Source organism: Coenobita brevimanus, chromosome 2 (genome assembly GCF_032717465.1).
Source record: "Coenobita brevimanus isolate Jiangsu-jjx chromosome 2, ASM3271746v2, whole genome shotgun sequence".
Classification (NCBI taxonomy): Eukaryota; Metazoa; Arthropoda; class Malacostraca; order Decapoda; family Coenobitidae; genus Coenobita; species Coenobita brevimanus.
The window spans coordinates 15,901,216-15,923,874 of NC_136955.1; positions in this window are offsets into that span (position 1 = coordinate 15,901,216).

Genomic DNA, 22,659 nt, shown 5'->3' on the forward strand with positions numbered 1-22,659 from the left:
AATGTTGCAGAAATGAAGAAGAAGAGAGTCCTGAAGCTTATAGAGTAAAATTTAGGACAACTTATAAGCAAGGTAAGCAATCCCATGTTCAGTATGCAAAAATCAAAGAAGATCTGTTAGAGCAGTGGTTAAATTCTAAGAATGTGGATTCTGATTTTGGTAAATTTAAGCAGATGATTTTGCTGGAGGACTTCAAAAGGTGTATTAGTAAAGATGTAAGCCTATATCTTGATGAGAAAAGGATAGATAATTTGTCTGATGCTGCAGTTTTAGCTGATGAATATGTTCTCACTCACAAGAGATATTCTAGAGAAAAAAGGAAAGCTGAGAATAAGTACGTTGCCTCTACTCAGAGTACAGGTAACAGGAAAGAGAATAAAGATGATGTTTCTCAGGAAGTAAATACCAGCTTCACCTCTAGATTTCAGAAACGTAAATGTACTTATTGTAGTAAGCTTGGTCATACTACGGAGAAATGTTTCAGGAGACAGCGTGATGTGAACAAAAAGGAGTCTTTAAATATTCAGTCAATTGGTCTAGTGTCCACTCTTGAGAGTTCCTAGAATTCTTTAACTGAGTTAACTGAACCTGCTTTGAGGGGTAACTTAAATTCTCATGATGGAGCTCCTCTTTTAAGCAGTAACGTGGTGACACTCTCAAGAGTTCATGTGCTAATTTCCTGTCTGATGGTTTTGTCAGTCCTCTGGACAGTAAAGACAGGAAATCAGTTAAAATATATCGTGATACAGGTGCCTGCCAATCCCTTATGCTGACCAGTGTTCTAGGCTCTAATGTTAATTCCTCTGATGAAACTGTAATCTTACAAGGTGTAGGGAATAATTACTTCTCTGTCCCTCTGTGCAGAGTGAATTTAGAGTCTGATTTGTTAATGGTTCTGTTATGGTTGGGTTGGTTGAGACACTCCCAATGTCAGGTGTAACTTTCTTACTTGGAAATGATATTGGTGGAAGTCAAGTATGTCCAGCTCCTCAGTTGTCTAGTGAGCCAGTGGCTGCGTCCCAGAATTGTGATGTCCCTGATGTGTTCCCTGCATGTGCTGTCACTAGGGCTAAGTCTAAAGTTACTGGTGATTTAGAGGATAATGATGATGATGATGTTATCCTAGCTGACACTTTTCTTGCTAATTTGGACCACTCACCAGATGAGGCAGTACCCCGTAGTGTTGATAATTTGTCTCGTCAAGAGTTGGTTGAGTTGCAGGTTGCTGACCCTGAGTTGAAAGGTCTAGCTAACTCTGCTTGCAGTGAGGAAGAGTCAGCTGGTGCTTCTACTTGTTATTATATAAAGTCAGGAGTACTTATGAGGAAGTGGAGACCCCCAACAGCATCAGCCGACTGTGAGTGGGAGGTTGTACATCAAGTTGTCATCCCTCGTGTTTGTAGGCAGGATATCATTAGAGTGGCTCATGATTCCAGTTTGGCAGGACACCTTGGAGTGAGGAAGACTGTGGCACGCATTTTGAAACACTTCTACTGGCCAGGTATCTTCAGGGATGTTTCCTGGTATTGTAAGTCTTGTCACACCTGTCAAGTTGTGGGGAAGTGTAATCAGACCGAAAAGGTTGCACCTCTAGTTCCCATTCCTCCTTTTGAGGCGCCTTTCACCCATGTGTTGGTGGATATTGTGGGCCCTCTTCCTAAGACTTCTTCAGGATTTTCTTATGTGTTGACCCTGATTGATATGGCTACTCATTATCCTGAAGCCATTCCACTTAGAAATATCTCAGCAAAGAACGTGGTTAAGGAAATGCTAGGGTTCTTCACAAAGTTTGGTCTGCCCAAGGAGGTACAGTCAGACCGGGGAAGTAATTTCATGTCAAATGTTTTCAAGCAGTCTCTGAAAGAGTTGGGCATCACCCAGATCACGTCTTCAGCTTACCATCCCCAGACCCAAGGAGCGTTGGAGAGATATCATCAAACACTCAAATCGATGCTCAAGAAATACTGTTTGGAACATCAGAAAGACTGGGATAAAGGTCTTCCATTCGTTGTGTTTGCCGCAAGAGAATCTCCAAATGAATCACTGGGCTTCTCACGTTTTGAACTACTGTTTGGCCATGAAGTAAGAGGACCCCTTAAATTACTCAAGGAATGCTGGCTGTCGGAGGAAGATGACGTCAACCTGCTGGAGTATGTGATGAAGTTCAAAGAACGGCTGTCCACTGCTTTACAGCTGGCGAGAGAGAATTTAGGAGCTGCTCAGGAGAAGATGAAGACTTGGTATGATAAGAAGTCCAGGTTACGCCACTTTCAGCCAGGAGATCAGGTTTTGATTCTGCTACCGGTTCATGGGCAACCTCTTCAAGCCAAGTTTAGTGGTCCTTATTTCGTGGAGAAGAAACTCAGTGATGTCAACTATGTCATCGCCACACCAGATCGTAGAAAGAACAAGCAACTATGTCACATCAACATGCTAAAGTTATATCACAGGCGGGACGAAAATAATCCAGCCTGCACTGTAGCTGTTCCATCCGAGTCTGCAAGTGAAGCTCTCCCATGCAGTATGAGCCTGAGTGATAGATTGGGGAAGAATCCTGATATCATGAATGATCTCCAGACTAAGCTTTCTCATCTACCTCCCGAGGAAAGGCAGGAGTTTTCGGCATTACTGCAGGAGTACCCGCAAGTGTTCCGTGCCACTCCAGGAAGAACCACTGTGTTGATGCATGATGTCGATGTTGGAGACGCAAAGCCAATTAAACTGCCTCCTTACCGTGTGAACCCAGTGAAAGTTCCTCTCATCCAGAAGGAGCTTGGCTACCTGTTGGACCACAAGATGATTGAGCCCTGTCAGAGCGAGTGGAGTTCTCCTGTCACTCTGGTCCCTCAGCCAGGTGGGTCACAGCGGCTTTGCATCGACTACAGACGTGTTAATCAGATAACCAAAACAGACTCTTACCCTCTCCCTCGTGTGGAAGATTGCATAGACAAGATCGGAAAGGCTAGGTGCATGGGTGGGTTTGGTTTGTTGAAGGGATACTGGCAAGTACCTATGACTGAACGAGCTAGGGAGATCTCATGTTTTGTAACACTAGGAAAGACTTTTGCATATTCTGTGGTGCCATATGGTATGAAGAATGCACCAGCCACATTTCAGAAGCTCATGAATGTTGTAGCAGAGGGTTTGGCAGGGTATGTTGTTTATATTGATGATGTATTAATCTTCAGTGACAACTGGAAAGATCACCTATGCCATGTCAGTGGATTTCTTGAGCGTTTGGTTCAGGCTGGTCTTGTGGCTAATTTATCAAAGTGTGAGTTTGGTCAAGCTAGAGTTCAGTGCCTTGAGTACGTGATTGGTGATGGACATGTTGCACCACCAGCAGCTAAGGTTCAGGTTATAAGTGATCTTCCCAGACCTAAAAGTGGGAAAGAGCTGCAGAGATTTTTGGGAATGGTAGGTTATTACAGGAGATTTGTTCTTAACTTTTCAATTCTTGTATCACCACTTACAGACCTACTGAAAAAGGGAGTTAAATTTGTCTGGACCGATAACTGTGAATCCTCTTTCAACAAACTTAGAGCTATCCTTTTAAGTCAGCCAGTGCTCGCTACTCCAAATTTTGCTAAGCCTTTTAAGATGGCTGTTGATGCAAGTGATACAGGAGCTGGGGCTGTTTTGCTGCAAGAGGATGATCAGGGTATTGAACACCCTGTATCTTATTACAGTAAGAAGTTCACTCCACCTCAAAAGAACTACTCAACTATTGAGAAAGAGCTTTTGGCCTTGATTTTGGGTTTACAGCATTTTTCATTTTATTTGTGTTCTGGTTTTGACCCCATAGTCATTTATACCGATCATAACCCACTGAAATTCCTTAGTAAGTTTAAAGATAAAAATCAGAGATTGACAAGATGGAGTCTACTTTTTCAGGAGTATTCATTAGACATACAACATGTCAAGGGGAAAGAAAATGTTATTGCAGATTGCTTATCTAGACTTTAGACAGATTATTTTAGAGTAATAAGAAATTTCCTTTGTAAATTTCTTTTTTCTTTGTGGGGAGGTGTTACATAGCCTATGATTTCATCATCCTTTGTGTAATTCTAACGTACAGTGTGCTGCCTGTTTGATCACGAGCGTGTTCTGCCTCACTCCCCCCCTCCTCCCTTATAGTAGAGTAAGTCGTTCTTTCTGTTGTTCAGAGCGGGATTGTCAACTCTTTGTCCCCATGGCTTCATTTGCGCGTCCTTCTTACAAGTTGTATCAAGCTCTGCCGGCCCCTATATAATGAGCTCAGTCTCTACATTAATTGCCACTTAGATCTACTCCTCATTTTGTTCACATCTCTGTCCTCCCCTGTACAGTTGTTATTATTGTGAGTGCTCAGGAAGTCTCCAACCATCTAGCAGCTGTGTAATTTGAGTATAAATGTTACCATTGCATTTTGTTCTTGTACTGTATAGCGTAAGTTGTTAATTTGTAGGCCTAGTGAGGTTTTTGTAATTCATGTAAGGTTCTTATTGTTAGCCATTGTTCATAATAGTTTGTATCTGTAATAATTTATCTTGCATTAACTGAGCATTACCCAGTGTATTTACATTTTATCAGGGCTGACTTAGGTAAATTTACTCTTGCTAATTTCGTGTTAATAGAGGCTATTGCAGTTAACCATATATTTAACCTGTTTCTTTGCCATAACATTATCCTTATGAGTCCTGAATGTTTTGTTGTTAGTTTGAGCATTAAACTTTATCTTGTAATTTTACCTAACTCTTTTGTTTTGAACCTGTAACTTTACGGGACAGTAGTGATTTTTAGTATTCTCACTTAAAGTGTACATTATCTTTCTCTGTTCCGTAACATTTGTCAGTCTAATATTTATCTCTCACACCTGCTTCTCTCTGCTTAATTATTGTTCTCTGTTGGCCTAGTATCCTCTGCGTCTGCTTAACTTGCTAAGCCACCTGCTCGTCTAGTTATCCTGCTTACTGATCTGACTGTCCTGGTTACTGACTTGAAACTAGATTTACTAAATACAGCACATATTCCTAACCAGAGGAAGATCTATTTCCCCTTTCAATCCATTTAATAGACAAGGTAGTGTGACAGAAGGGATGTTATGACTCATAACTAAGGAGACTCATTTCCACCTCGTAATAAAAACTCAGCTAATTTCAAGCAACTATGGCTTGGCATTCAAGCTGTGGGAGTAGATTTGTTCTGCCAGATGAATACAAATTGAGTATAACATCTTAGGAGCTCCTACCTGATGTTACTACGACTTAGTTACCAAGGAAGGATAAAGGAATTTTAATGGACAGGAAGATGATTTACAAACAAAATTACTGTCAACTGACAAACTTAAGCAACATTCGTTTTTGTCAGAAGGAGACTGCAAAAACAAATGGAGTCTAGTAAGGCAACACTTGCGAGGATATTCGTGTCATTTTACTTCTCATATATTAATACTTACTTGTACTTGTATATGTAACACATGTAAAACGAATACATCCTAGAACATATATGCTATGGAGTCCTTTCAAATCGTCGTAATTCCGAACACTAACCGCTTTCGAAGCAAACTACAACATGTACCTGCAATGGGAAGATTGTTTTTGGTGTTTGGTGAGTTTGCGCTCCTCGTCACTTTCAAGGCATTAAATGAAAAATTGAAAAGAGTTTCTCGAGAGGAAAGACCCAAACACATGCGTAGTAATTTTCAGGTTAACCAGTCCAGAAGTAATGGCATGAGGCTGTGGTAACGAGCGTTGGTGAGAGGAACGAGAAGAAACTAAGGACACACACACACACACACACACACACACACACACACACACACACACACACACACACACACACACACACACACACGCACGCACGCACGCACGCACGCACGCGCGCGCGCGTCCGTTTCCCTTTTGAAAAGTGTAACTATGAGAGGGAAATGATCGTACGTTAATGAATAAAATCCCCTTTATTCATTTGCCCTAATATTCACACCTACTGCCTTAAGTGCTCATTAACATGTTCACCTGATTAACTCGCCTCGTGATCCAATATCCCTACCTGCCTTCAAAATAATATATCTTGATGAGATTATAATTTTACCTGCCCTCCTGATATTCGCTCCTGACCTGATAATCTTTGCTGATCTAATATTCTGCCAACTTAATATACATACTTGTTACATTAATAATATCCGTCGTCTCATTACTCCTCTCTATAAACCTGACCTTTCCTCATTGCTACGCTGATATTCCCTGCTGACCTATCATTCTTCACACCTGATGACCTGCTGTCTTACTTGTGCATCTGTTTGTCTTACCTGTTCACCTCATTTTCTTACCTACTTAATAAGATGATTGTCTTATTCTAACCTGCTCACTTGATTGTTTTACCTGGTCACCTTGCCGTACTGTTGATACCTGGTGGTTTCATTGTTTTCCCTGCTATGTATTGTCTTGAATCGGAATCTCAGACTTAAGATAAATTTTCAGTAGTAAGATTTATTAAGGAAAGGAAATCAAAGAAGGATGGCTGTAGATTATCCTTATGTCTCTCATTCTTCCAGCAAAACAGGTCTTAAGTATGATGGTGAATCTGTCTTTAGATAGTTTGTGAATTCTTGGCCTAGTCTGATATTCCCTCTCTCATATTCTCCCTCTCATTCTCATATCCCATATCCTCCTTCCTCATCCCCTCTCCTCCCACATTCCCTCTTCCACCCCCTCTTGTTTCCTTTTCTTCCCTCTCCTTCTTATCCTCCTCCTCTCCCATTACCCCATTACCAAAAGAGGTTAAGATCTATGCCCACTACCCACACTTCCTCTTCACATACCCATCCTGGTCTCTCCTCCCCCCTCATCACTTCCCTCTCCTCCTCCCTTACATTCCTTCCGTTTTCCATCTACCCTTCCTCTTTCCTCCTTATGCCTTTCTCTTCCATCATACCCCCCGCCTCATAAACTTTCTTCCCCTGTCCCTCCAGCTCTCTCCCATCAACACCCGCTTTCTGACACCACTTTTCTCCTTCATCTTCCCCTCTTCAATCACTTCCTCTTCCCTTCCTCCTTTATTACACCACTTTCCTCCTTCATCTTCCCCTTCTCGTCCCCCATACCCCCACTACCTCCTCCTTCTCCTCCCCCTCGTCTCTCACACATTTCCTTTTACCCATCATTCAAGCCTTCGGAATCTGTGAATCCAAGCAATCACGCAGTTCAGAAACCTCTATCCCATTCAGGTCAATGATTCTTCTTTTATTTTAACTCTGTTCCCGCCTGATGATATTTAGCATAAATTAAACGTTTGAAAGTAAAGGCGATAATTTCTCCGCTACAATATCATGTTTTTTGTAGGTTATTCTCATGATAAAAGCATAAGAGGATAACTGCAGTAGGCTATTTGACTCTTACTTGGCAGTTCCAATAAAAGTGTGGTTAAACATACAGAATAAGAAAAGGAAAACAAAGAACAAGTTTCTCCATCCTGTTGCCAAACAATTTAATTCAGCTAGGTACAGCCATCTGGGATACCTCTTTTATTCTAACCTGGTCTTGTCTTTTTACCATGTATTCCTACTTTATCTGATACTCCTTGTCAGCGTCAGCTGCTCAGATTTCTTAGGCCCTGATAATGAGAAGTCTTACAAAGAAATATGTATTTTGTGTGTGCTGAATCCTTAAAATTTGCTATTCAAATTGTTCAAGGAAGAAAAACTGGATTCGTGGACATGAACTTGTCAGATTTATCGGACTTGGCCGGCACCTCATGTACTAGCAGTTCTGTTACACAGGAGAGGAAATTAAGGGATACAACAGCTCAGAAGCCAACAACCAATTCCTGAAAGGATGGGTAAGGAATTCCTCCGTGTGGAAAGTTCCCATCAAGGTCCTGGAACCCGTGTCTACGAAAATATTCCCATCAAGGTCCTGGAACCCGTGTCTACGAAAATACTTATTAGTGCGAAGTTCACTTATAAAACATGATTTATCACGAATTAAACTTAGCTCGGGACAGAATACTTAAGTTATACCAAACAAACTTAAGCGATCCCAGTGAGGTTACTTACTGTAGGTGCTTCGCATTTTACTCAGTCACGATGCCACACAACAAAAGCAAGGGAAAATATGAAAGCCAATGAATCACTGGGAAACAGGAAAGAAGACGTTTTAAACCTGAATGTCGACTTTGAGGCAATGAATATGTACACGATAAACCGTCTCAGAATAATAATATACCGTGGACAAACACACGCAAGACTGCTTGTCTCTAAGTGCAATTTTTCGCAATACTGGGATACTTAGCCATTGGAAAATACAGTTACTTAATGTTTTATTTTTAATGCGAGGAAGAAGGAACCAAAGGCCATGAGCCCGCAATAACAGTTCCCTCCAAGAGAAAAACAAAATACAATAGAGAGCCAAATTCAAGAACCGATCATTTCGAGATGCCTGGACATACTGCGTTTGAAAGACTGGAGATCATAGGCAGCAGGAAATACAGACAGAGGGAGACAGTTCCAGAGTTGACCTGTTGCGTAAATGAAGGACTGGGAGTAACGGTTAACTCTTGCATTAGAGAGTTGGACAGAAAAGGGATGAGAGTTTGCTGCTAGACAGGTGCTACGGGTCCATCGTAGAGGTGGAGAAATGTATGCAGACAGTTCAGAGGAGCAGTGACCATTAAAGTAGCGATAGAAAAGATATAAAGATGCAACAGTGCGGCGACGAGACAGAGGTTGAAGGGAGTCAGTAAGAGGAGGAGAGTTAATGAGACGATAAGCCTTTGACTCCACCCTATTGAGAAGAGCTGTATGTGGGGAGCCTCTCCACATATGAGAGTTGTACTCCAGACAGGGGCAGTATAGAGTCAACAATTTTGCAGCGGTAAAAAAAGAATGGAGTCGGCTTAGCACATCTAATCTCTTGGAAGCAGATTTTACAAGAGATGTAATATGATCTTTCCAAGATAAGTCCCGAGTAAATGAAACCCCAAGCATGTTCAAGGATGATGCAGGATTAAGCTGAATATTATTAAACATTAGTGGGTATACATGTGGAAGATTTTGTCGGGTTGATAGGTGTAAGAACTGAGTCTTAGATGCATTAAAAACAACCAGATTATTTTTATCCCAGTCAGAGATACGAGCCAAGTCAGACATTAGGTGTGCCATAGCCTCATCCCTTGTTTGTTGAAGTAACTGCTGAGATGGGCGTTGGGGGAACCGAATGGAAAGGTGAAGGGTGGAGTCATCAGAGTATGAGTGGATAGGGTTAGATGTACAGCTTAGAAGGTCATTGATGAATAAAAGGAAGAGAGTTGGAGATAGGACAGAGCCCTGAGGAACACCACTGTTGATAGATCTAGGAGAAGAACGATGGCCGTCTACAACAGTGGCTATAGAACGACCAGAAAGGAAGCTAGCAATGAAGGCACAGATAGAAGGATAGAAATCTTAAGAGGGCAGTTTGGAAATTAAAGATTTATGCCAGACTCGATCGAAAGCCTTTGAGATGTCATGTGCAATGGCAAAGCTTTCGCCAAAGTCCCGAAAGGCGGATGACCAGGAGTCTGAAAGGTAGGTGAGAAGATCGCCAGTGGAGTGTCCCTGACGGAACCCGTACTGACGATCAGAAAGTTGCGATAGGTAAGATGCCTTAAAATTTTTCTATTGAGAATTGACTCAAAAACTTTTAAATTAACCCGCCCCATCCCGACGACGTATGGGTACGTTGCAACGATTTGCATTTGCCAGTCCCGGCGACGTACCAGTACGTCGTGCAATTGCAATGTGCATAATTTCGACAATTTTCAAATTTCGCGCTTGATTTGCGGTACGTACCCTCACCTGACCTTCCCCTACCTGCCACCAGGCGGGGACACTCGGCGACCCCGCGCGACCCGCGCTAGCCCGCCACTCGTTCACTCACCTGGTAGCCATGCTCCTGCTCAGACATGGCTAAGAGAGGTCTCTCAGAGAGCGAGATTCAAGTCGCCCTGGACACCTTTACCGGCGACAGTGATTCCCCACTGGATGACGAGGAGATGGACAAGGATTATGTGCAGCCAGAGGAGGAAGAAACCACCAGCAGTGACGAGGAAGTTCCGTCACCCAGGAAGCGGCAGTACGTGACTTACCGTGCTGCTATAGAGGGGCAGGAGGCAAAGAAGGCACGTGGTATATCATATCCCTATCTCCAGCGTGCTTTGGAAGCAGAATTCGAGGTCGAGGACGAGGACGAGGACGGAGCCGTGGGACGTGCTGCCACACGTGGTATGGACGGGAGGTGATTACACATCGTGGCCCAGAGCGCACACCACGTCGTATGAGCAGGTATGGGCCTAGCATTCTGTTTGGGGAGCTAGGAAGTCAAGTGGAGGGAGTGGGGAGTGAAATGGAAAGTTCTGGGATTAGGGAAAGTGAGAGTGACGTGAGTGAGTCATTGCTCTCCCTACGTAGTGTGAGGCGGCAGAGTGGATCACGTGGGCCAGTGCGGGTGCGTTCATTATCACGTGGGGTTGTGAGGGAGGGGGAAGGTGGGGAGGAACCACTCCAAAGCACGTCTTATGCTCCCCAATATCCCCTAACACGTGGTCGAGCAAGGTTGCGTGAGAGAGCACGTGGTGTGGTAATGGAGGGGGAAGGTGGTGAGGAACCACTCCCCAGCACGTCTTCTGCTCCCCAATATTCAACAATTTCATCCCCACAGCCCCCTAATGTTCCTCAAGGCCGTAAGGGTAAGGGAAAGGGAAAGGGTAAAGGCAGAGGGAAGAGGAGTGACAGTGGGGAAGCCCTCCATACTCCTTCTCCCCAACCTCCCCAGCCAGGATCTCCTCCCCACTCAGACGAAGGCGGTGATGGGGACGAGGGATTTGTGTCGTGGGATTGGGAGGATGGGAGTGATTTTTCTCCCCTCATTCACCCCTTCACTGAGCAAGGGCGATCTGGCTGCATTGAACCAGGTATTCACTGTAATTCAACCAGGTTGGATTTTTTCCACCTGTTTTTCAGTGAGGCATTCGTAGATCAGATCATTTTTCAAACAAACCTGTTTGCAAGCGCCCAGCGCCTAGAAAGTGAAAGATTGGGAACAAGGAGTAGGCATTCTATGATCTATGATTACCCTGTCTCCATTCCAGAAATGTTCTTATTTTTTGCCCTTGCCCTTTTGATGAGTATAATAAGAAAAAATAGAATTCCTGCTTACTGGACTAGGGACCCTATTATGTTTACCCCCATATTTGGTCAAGTGATGAGCCGTAATCGGTTTCAACAAATTCTAAGTCGCCTCCATTTTTATGATGCTCATGACCCTGCAAATGCAAACAACACTGACAAAATGAGGCGAATTCGGTTGGTCTTTGATCAACTCAGGCAAACCTTTCGATCCTCATTCTATCCCTATAGAGATCTCGTCATAGACGAGAGTCTCGTGTTGTGGAGAGGCAATATTTCATTCAGACAGTATATACCCAGCAAAAGGCACCGTTTTGGGTTCAAGATCTTTGTTATGTGTGACTGTAGGACTGGATACGTGCAAGACATAGTCTTGTACACCGGTGCACAGACAGACATAATAGAAGATCGAAGTATAGGACTTTCGGGAGCAGTGGTAAAGACGATGATACAAGACTACCTTCATCGTGGTCACGTTCTCTACCTCGACAACTGGTACACTAGCCCTCTTCTCGCTCGTTATCTTCACACTCATGAAACGGGAGTCTGTGGAACCGTAAAGGTGAACCGGCGTCACATGGTCAAGGTAGGGCGGAAACTTGCAAGGAGCCAACAACATCCTTGCAACAATGCGGAACCACAACAGAGAAGTAAGCCTCTTGTCCACGGTTCACCGCCCCTTGATGCACCGTACTGATTCTGTTGATTACCATAGGAAGAGCAGGCGTCGTGTTTGGAAACCTGAGTGTGTAATGGGTTACAATATAAACATGCGCCTTGTGGACCAGTCTGACTCCTTGATATCGACGGTAGAGTGTGCCAGGACCACGATGAAGTGGTATAAGAAACTGTTCTTTCACTTACTAGATATCACTGCTCTGAATTGCCACCACCTTCACGCCATGACCACAGGAGTTCAGGAAACATTTGAAGGGTTTGTGAGGGAGCTCACACGAGAAATCTTTGCTAAGTATGCTGTTGAAAGGCCCCAACAGCGTCCCCGCACTGCTCCTATTACCCAGACTCCCCAGAGAACATCCGGCCGCCATTTCCCCACTCCTATCCCTCCCCAGCCCAACAGACCTAGGCCCCAGCGCAGGTGTCACGTGTGCAGTAATTCCCAGGTGAGACTCACGACACAGAGGAAGGACACCCGCTATGAGTGTGTGCAGTGTGACGTGGGTCTGTGTATTCACCCATGTTTTAGTGAATATCACACGTTGCTGCAATTTTAGCATGGTGTGAATGCGAAAGGACGCTGAAATTATGAGGTAAATGCGACAGACAGACGCTCTGTGAAAATATCAGTCATGTGGATCTCCAAATATTAGTATAAAGTGCTTACGGGTAGAACATAAGTGAAAACATTGGGTGTAAGTATATAAATCTGCCCTAAGTTGAAACTTACATAGAGAGGGTTGTTTGATGCGATATTCTGTCGCTCAGTGCAATAAATACGGCCCGTTATTATATATTTATTATTATGTGACATTCTTACGGGTATAATATAAGTTCAAATTATTGTATATGATGATATATATTCTAAGTTAAATATTCATAGCGTGTCTATAAAGATAAGATTTCCTGACGCTTAGTCGAATGAATAAGGCACGTATTAGTCAAAATAAGAGTCAGCAAGTGATAAAGTGAATAATTAGTATATAAGTGTGTGAGTGAATTAGTATATAAGTGTGTGAGTATTATGTATGACGAAACATTCCTTGCGAGGGTATTTTCAGGCGATATTCTCATGCTCACTTGAATAAATAATGGCAGTAAGTATGTACAGTGCATTCTAGGGGTGTAGACGTGTGTAATGTAAGTGGGAAAATATAATTGGATTGAATAAATAAAGTAGATGATGAAACACGAATGTTTGAGATCGTGGTTGCTACGTGAATAGGCGCTAGCATATCGCTAAATGCCCTCGTAATGAATGAAAATAATTGAAAACCTTTACAGTGGTGGAGGAAAGGTTCTATGTAAATGGGAAAATAATTGGAAAGTGATAAAACAATTTGGTATGTTGAAATACGAGTCATAGCGAGTGCGCTTACTAAGCTGATGTGCGCTAAACTTATGCTGCATGTCATCATAATGAATGAAAACATCTGAAAACACTTACAAACAGTTGTAATTGGTAAATTGTCATTGAAACAGAAGTATACAAGTAGAAAAAATGATAGGTTGACTCATACCAGAAACTTAGCATATAGCATGTTACGACTCGGACCTAACTCACTATGCTCGCGCGATGGTACAATGCTTATTTTTCCTATATATGTGTCTGAAATCCATTATATTGTTACTGTTATTGTTTATTAGTTCAAATTCAATAAATGTAGAGGTGTTGTGTGTTGTTTCTCCCATTATTCCTTACCATAGAAAACGTAAACGCATATCCAGCCCATTACAGAATACGATACCTGCGGGGGGAAACCGCACCTGTACAGACCACTTATAGACCGCAGGGACCACTTTCTTCATGATTTTCCATCGTTTCTCGACCTAAGCGGAAGTTTTAGAAGAAAAATTTTTTTTCCAAAAAGGCTCGGGACTGGGGGATGTCATAGGTGCGGAAAGGCTCGGGATGTGACGGGTTAAAGGACGTTAAAGCAATTGGACGATAGTTGGAGGGTTGGGAGTGGTCACCCTTCTTTGGGACTGGCTGAATGAGAGCAAACTTCCAGTAAGAAGGAAAGGTACAAGTTGACAGTCAAAGGCGAAAGAGTTTGCCTAGGCAGAGTGTAAGCACAGAAGCACAGTTGTTGAGAACAACAGGAGGGACTCCATCAGGCCCATATGCCTTGTTATTATTGAGGCCAGTGATGGGAGAAAATACATCAGCTGAAGAAATTTTAATGTCAGCCATGAGGAAGTCAGAGGAGGGAAGTGATGGAGGAACAGCACTGGAATCATCTAAGGTGGAATTGGAGGAGAAAGTCTGTGCGAAGAGATCTGTTTATCAGTAGAAGAAATAGCTACAGAACCATCAGAGTAGAAATGAGGAGGGAAGGATGATGAGGTAAAGTTGTTAGAAAGGTTTAGGCAAGGTGCCAGAAGGAGCAGGAAGAATTCGAGTTGGAGAGTTGAGAGCATTTAGTACGAATGAAATTATTTTTAGCAGAGCGAAGAACAGACTTAGCACGATTCCAGGCAGAAACATAAAAAATGATGTGATTCAGGCGTGGGTTGGCTCCGGTACCTTTTGTAGGCCCTCTCCTTGTTGCAGACAGCATTAAAACTAGCGTGATTAAACAAAGGCTTTCTTGCATTAGACAAAGGATACGAGAAAGGAATGTATGCTTCCATGCCCGAGAGAATAACCTCCGTAATGCTCAAGGCACACTCAGATGGCTCCCGGCCATGGAGGCAATAATCATTCCAGGGAAAATCAAAGAAGTACTGCCTGAGGGCCTCCCAGTCATATGGCTCCAAAATGCCACAGGCCGTACCGGAGTGATAGGACAGGTTAAGGTGATAAGGTTGTGTTCGGAGGAGCCCAACGGAGAGAAAAGATTAACAGTGTAAGCAGAAGGATTAGTTGTAAGGAAGAGGTCAAGTATGTTGGAGCTCTCTCCAAGATGGTCTGGGATATGGGTAGGGTGCTGTACAAGCTGCTCTAGGTCATTAACCTGCCCCATCCCGACCACTTTTCCACCACTGAATCCCCCCAATCCCGACCATTTTTTGAAAAAATTTTTTTTGGCTCAAACCTCCGCTTTTGGTGAGAAACATCGAAAATTCATAGAGAAATCGCTCATCTGAGGTTTAAAATACTCGATCCAGGTAGCAGTACCTCCTTATCTTACTGGGTTTTCTAACAGGCTGGCACCAAAGAAAACGAGTTCTATGGGAAGGTAACTATTTCACACCACTCATAAACGGTATTTATTTATTTACTTGGTACAAATTTATATGTAGTACGAGAGTATATTGGTTTTCAAATAGTAATATAGGCATTATAAGCATTGTTTCACTCTCTAACTCATCACCATACCTGACCTTTTTTGCTACATCACGTGATCATCATTTCTGACTGTTTCTTCCTCTAATGCTATGTAAAGTTTGTCCTCCACATTGTCATTGATTGAGGAATCACTCTGGCCCTGAATTTCGTACCATGGCATGACATGGATTTACTGGCCAGGTCACTGGTAACAGGTGAATTGCTGAGACAATGGCATGCAGGGGGGGGGAGGTCATGCTGGGTAAGGCATTGTCCTTGCCTGGCATCTTGTAGAGGAAGGTTTCCGGTGTATATGTACCAAAAATCACTCGCGAAAATTGAAAATTGTGCAAATTAGGGACCATGCAATTGATTCGCGTTTATTTACGTCGATGGGATTGAGAGTGACATGACGTGTGGACATTAATTCACGTCAACGGGACGCTGCGGGTTAAGGATAGAAAAGATGTAGGCTTGTTCACCAGGTGGATCAGTGAAAGGAGAGGAGAGTCAAAGATGGTGATGAACACTGAAATCTCCTAAAATGGATATTTCAGAGAAAGGAGATATGGATAGAATGTGTTCCATCGCAGAAGTAAGATACTCGAAGAATTTTTGATAGTCAGTAGAATTAGAGGATAAGTAAACAGCACAGATATGTTCAGTCAGAGAATGACAGGAAAGTCGAAGCCAGAGTGTAGAGAATTCAGAAGAATCAAGTTCAGGAAGACGAAAGCAAGATAGGTCGTTGCGTATATATACACAACAGCCACCTTTGGCTTTGAAATGAGCATAGAGAAAGTAGGAGGATACAGAAAAGGGTTTGCTGTCAGTTGCCTCAGACAACTGAGTCTCAGTTAGAAAGAGAAGGTGAGGTTTAGAGGAGGAGAGGTGGTGCTCAACAGAGCGAAAATTAGGGGAAAGGCCTCGAATGTTGCAGAAATGAAGAAGAAGTGAGACAGACAGTGGTTCCAGGCAGCTCAAGTTGTCACTAGGAGAGGGGCGGAAGGTTGGGGCATTAATGGTCCCCCCCCCCCGGGACTTCGAGGCTGAATGTTGAGACGCCATGATTTTTTTGAATTTTGGAAAAGGAAGTGTAGTGTGTGCTGTGCATGTAGTTTGGTGTAGATAGTTAGAGAAATTTGTGTTGGAGAGCATGCTGGCCTACTCTCTGTGTAACTGAGACACTGAAAAAGTTCAGCAAAGGGGAATGGTCAGGAACTAGTCCTGAGGGCTGATGAAACAGGAGCTCCTGCACTCCATGTCAGCAGCTTTCCATCCTCCTCGGGAGTACTGCCCTGGTCGACTGGTGCTACACTCTACGCCCATGATGTTTCTCTCTCTCTCTCTCTCTCTCTCTCCTCACATTCTGGTGTACGACTCCTCCTGAAAGCAAAGATTTCCTCTTCAAAGAATTCTCATTGTAGGACTTTTTCCGTTATTTACTTTAGCCAATTTATCAACATATTTAACAACTAAGACAGGGCTTGAATTACATTGATTACGACTGTAGGGTGTTCAGCAAAAAAAAAAAAAAAAAAAAAAAAAAGTTAAAGAATGGTAAGGGAAGGTGCTCAATCGGTAGAGAGGTGGCCTTCAGTCTTAATGAACCTACGTTCTAATACTGGCTGGGGCAGGGGACAGTTTAAGGATATGAATTTCATTTAAAAACACACTTGACTGATCTACCAGGAGCTTCGTCGACATGTTAAAATACCCCCGCTAAAACCAATATACCAGTCCTGCATAAGACAGACCGAGATTATATTCAACATGGACGATGAGTATTAGTTCCGAAATGGTGACAAGTAGAAGTGTATGTTATGCAGGAGGACTACAGGGCCTTGGGAATTGGTTGTGCAGCCTATACCGGAGTCGAACAAATAAAAATAAAAACTAAACAATATTCTTGTGTAACGTGAGGCAAATCGCGATGAATTTGTAAAAATTCAACGATACCAATAATTCTGTTTATATCCATTCGATATATTTAAATATTAGTACAAAATAATAAATAAACGTATTGACACATGCAAACAGAGGAAGCGACCATAATCTACCCAATCTTAGCTATGTTTTGTCAGGGACATGAAATATCAAGAGTCTTGTCAAGATTAGGTTGTGGAAGCGGTTCATGGTGATGTTCAGCACCAACTGCGCTTCGTGGTACACATTATTTTCATCATATTCGTTTACTAGTAGTAGAGTACATAATAAATCAACTGCAAAACATCTTGAAGGAATACGGTACGGAGAACTGTCCATGTTTTGATGAGGAAACAGGACAAGTGGATGTCAGATGATACTGGCAATCACTGTATAGAAGAATGTCATAAAATTAGGCTCCAGCTGTGTCCCACGGTCCCAAGGTATACAATAGTTCTGTGTCATATTCAATTAGTAAATTACAATAAATCTGAAAGAACAGATATGTGTCTGCTAAGGACATTAGGGAGAACCGTCCAAAACTTAACCGAACCACGCTCTGACGGCGAACGACCGCTATGGTCATGCAAGCGATTCACAATTATTTTCTTTTAAACAGGTATATTTGTGTCCCAAGGTGATCATTCGTTATCATATTCATCTAGTAAATTAGAGTATATAAAACATAAAAAGGAAACGTCTGGAGAGCACAAAGTACTGGGATCAGACCATATCCTATCCTTACCTAACCATGTTTTGATAGGGACACGACCTACCAAGGTTTATTCTTCTAGCGATTTGTACAACCGATTGCCGAATAGGGAAATAACCATGGTTGTAGAATAACCGCACCACTAATTATACGCACACAGTTGTTCATCCAAGCTCAAGCCCTGCCTTCATCCCGTCCAGTATGGCGGATAAACACCATTGACCTCACGGGTTTATCCAAGCTACAACAAAGTGATTCTTCTCAGAGGAGGGAAAAACTTAGCTGTCGGTAGGTTTAAAAGGGTGTTCTTAAAATCTTGGTTTGCTCAAATTTTTCTCACCAGCGTAAAGGTCTGTATTTAGCCAAGGAAAAGAGGAAGTGCGAAGGAAACTAGCAAATACCAGCAAACCTCGTCCATGGCAGCAAAAGGGTTAGCATTCCAGACTCCTGTAACTCATTCCCAGTTTAATGAAATCGTTTGTCATTAAATCGTCGGGCATTAACTAAATTGGAATAATAGGATTGTATGGGCAATGAGAAAGGTTAATGAGGACATAAGGTAAAATTACCACATTCATGCAACTAGCTCTCAGGTGAATAAAATTATCTGGAGTTAGTTGGAGTTGTATATTAAAGGTGTGTCGACCATGCGAGCGTAAGATGATGATGGTGATGATGATGGTGAATTATTATGATGATGTTGATGATGATGATGATGATGATGACGATGACGATGACGATGAATTATTATTATTATTATTATTATTATTATTATTATTATTGTTGTTGTTGTTGTTGCTGTTGTTGTTGTTATGATGATGATGATGTTATGATAATGAATTATTATGATGATGATGATGATGATGGCTGGATGAATGACTCTGGCGTGATAAAAAACGGTGAACAAAACCTACACTTGTATGGAACGGGACGACTGTCACGAATTTCTCCCCCTGAACTCATTTGGTTTCGTTATGTTGATGATGTATTTTCTTTTTGGCCTTCAGCCCTTGATACTTTTGATGAGTTTTTTACACATCATCAGTCTACCACAAAGCCGTCTGTTATCTCGTCAATGTTCCTTAGATCTCTTAGAATATGCAGTCTGGAACATATACAAGAAGAAAAATAATAACCTCACTTGGAAAATCTTAAAAATTTAAAGTTATCCCTCATGTTTCATTCGAAAAACATAGTTTAAAGCTTGGCAATCTTACTATGTACCTAAAAACCCTACCACAGAAAAGAAACGATTCCACACTTTGCCTTATGTTGCAGACATGAATATGTTTAGTCAGCAGATCACAATGGTGATGTAATAGCCTTTAAGTATACTTTCACCATCAATTCAATGTTAGTATAAAACAAATTTACAACATATTCAGAACCAGGCATACGTTTCATTTTTAAAGGCTCCAACATGCTTGCAGGCGTCAGCCTTGGTCACCGAATGGCGGCTCTCCATGCTGTACGATCCATTGCAGCCTCACTGTTCAGTCCCTTAACCCTGAGGTCACACTTAATGACCTCGTCCCATGTCTTTCTCGGTCTACCCGTCATAACCCCATCTCCAATATTAACACTTCTCACCTTCCTAACCCAATTTTCATCCCCCATCCTCTCCACATGTCCAAACCATCTCAATCCACATCTCCTCATCACAACACCAATACACTCCAGTCCCATCCTACCTCTCAACTCTTCCATCGTAAACCCAGCCCCCCCAGACCTTGGACGCAGGGGCGCACTACACATCCATCTAATCATTGTCATTTCTGTGCGTCTGAGCCGACGAATATCCTCCTCCTTCACTGTCCAGGTCTCACTACCATACAGCATTACACTCCTAACACATCCTGCATACAAAGACCCCTTAGCACGTAGGGAGAGTCCTCTCAATGTCAGGAGAGGCAAGAGCTCCCTGAACTTCTTCCAACCACTTCTCACCCTAGCCATAGAACTAGCTCCTGCCCCACCTCCAGCACACAACATGTCTCCCAGATAACAAAACTCTTCCCCACACTCAAGCGATTCACCAGCAAGTTCAATATTTTCACGTCTGACAATCTCCACCTGCTCTCTCCGACACGCAGTACACATAAAATCAGCATTATCTCGCAGTCTACCTCTGATACCACTACATCTCTTATGCACCCATTTATCACAAATACCACACAAGATGGAATTACTTCCCACACCCTTGTGGCAAACTGCACATGGCCACTCTCCCTCGTCTTTGACAGTACCGCCACCAACCCTAGATATCATCACTTTTGTTTTATCTGCATTTACCTTTAAGCCCTTGTGCCCCATACCATCTCTCCACTTCCTAAACCTTTCCTCCACCTCCCTTTCGCTCTCTGCAATCAACACCAAATAATCAGCATACAACAACTCCACGGGAGTCCGTTTCTAATGCCACGTGAAAGGGCTTCAAGTACCATGATAACAAACAGTATGTACAATTCCCTGCAAAGATTGTGAATTAGTTTATAGAGGAGGAACAGGTCGAAATTTGGAAACACGGATCAAGGAACACAAATCTATTCTATATACCTAGGCTGCTTCCCCCAAGGAAACATGCAATTTGAATAATTCAACATTTAATCATGTTTGTGAAGCCAACCACAGAACTGACTGGCAGGGTAGCTATCTACCATATAAAAGTCATGACTTTTGGAAACGAAAGATTACTGAGCCATGTATGTCCAGAAATACAAGAATTTAAACCTTAGTGAAGGTATGTACAAGCTGGATCCGGTACTGAGGTCCATGGTGGAAATGTCTCTTCCCACACCGACACAGGTGAGGTCAAAGAGTAATCTGACCTGACCTGTCTAGTGGTGTCCCCTTTCCCTCCTGGGATATTCCCCGCTTACAATCCATGCTCCCCCCCCCCCACCCTCCCGCACACACACTCATGTCTTTTCCTTCTCTCTATCTCTCCGCACCGGGTCAGGTGAGATCATACAGGAATCTGACCTGACTTTGTTGTATCTTTTTTCCCCCTTGGGAATTCCTCGCTCACAACCCACCCCATCCCACCTCTACCTCCCACCCTCCCACGCACACACGCAGTAAAAGGAGCCTTTGTACTGTATTGTCGGCACGTCGTTCCTTCTCTCTTATCTTGCCCACTGAAGATGGTGGCAGTGTCCACCGAAACTATTTGATAAATATATTTTCTGTCTACAACTGTGGGTTTTATTTGTCGTTGGTGATGATGATTACACAGGCATACATTGATTTTTTTTATATCATTTCGTCCATCCATTCCATTGTCAGACGTCTCAATCCCGTTCGGGGTGGCCACAAACAAATCGCCTCCACGTCGCCCTGTCCCCCGCCATTTCACTGCCCTGCTCCCAACTCACACCTCTCTCTCTCATATACCTCTCCACCCCATCCCTCCATCTCATCCTCGGCCTCCCCCACCCTCTCCCCCCCTCCACCTCACTCACATACACTCTCTTCGTCAGTCTTTCATCCTCCATCCTCTCCACATGGCCAAACCACCTCAGTGTATTCCTCCTAACGCTTCCTATCACATCCACATCCACATCAGAACGCTACTTTATATCCTCATTTGTCAGCCTGTCTCTCCATGTGACTCCACAGGCTCCTCTTAAATAACTCATTTCCATTGCTCTCACTCTTGACTTGTGTCGTTCCAACAACGTCCAAGCTTCACTTCCATACGTTAGAGTTGGTATCACAATACTGCCATGTAGTAACTTTTTCACTTCCATTTCGGATGATTTTGATATAATTTGTGACTCTTATTTAATAAATGATAATCACTTTTCTCCCTCACGTAACACTTTTTCACAAAAACACCTTTTTTGGTTTTAAATTACATATTTTTTTTTCTATAATTTTGTATTCTATAATTACTTCCATATGCATATTTGATTACAATGAAAATATGTTTGAATTTAGCACTTCTAATATTAAAATTCTTGATTTAAAAAAATAGTTATCCGATAATAAGCCAGAATATAGTTGGAACACAACACAGTGATGAGTCATACCAGTGCGTCTCAGTTTGCTGAGTGGTGTGCTTGTAAATTACTTTCAGTGGAATGAAGAGATTCAGTGGAATGTTTGTTTTTTATCATCGTGATATTTATTGAAAACAGTGGTTTATTGCACTGATCTTTGGTTTAAGACCCTGACATAAGTGGCCTAGTGCAGAAACTTGACAGAGATTATAATGCAAAAGAATGAGGACTTTTTTTTAAAGATTTATCTAAAAGAAGCCAGAAAGAGGTATTTCTTCATAATGGTAATAAATATGCATCAATACCTGTTGCTCATTCTATGCACTTAAAAGAAGCATGCCAGAATTTCGCAAATCTTGAGAAAATCACCAACAATGCGCACCGTTGGTTCATATGTGGTAACCTGAAAGTTCGGTGTATCTTAATGGACCAAGAGTCAGCGTTTTCAAAATTCCCATGTTTTCTCTGTATGGGGGACAACAGAGCCAATGATTTACATTGGGGTCAGAAGGCATGGCCAAACAGAAAATAATCTACAGCTTGGTGCCAAAAACATCAACAAACCTAGTTTGGTGAATCCAGATAAAGTGTTGCTACCACCGCTTCATATTGAGTTTGGATTAATGAAGTAGTTTGTCAAAGCCCCATCAAAAGATGGAGCCTGTTTTACGTATTTGTGCCAAAAGTTTCCTGTGTGTCTGAAGCTAAATTGAAAGAAGGCATACTTACTGGACCTGATATTAGAAAACTGATTTCTGGTGCAGAATTTGACAGTGCAATGAACAACCTGGAACGAGAGGCTTGGGTATCATTTAAAGAATTAATTTCTGAATTTTTGTGTAATGATAAGGATCCAAATTAAAACGAACGTGTGAGAAATTTGTTGGCTAATTTTAAGGAGCTGGGTTGCAATATGAGTCTGAATGTT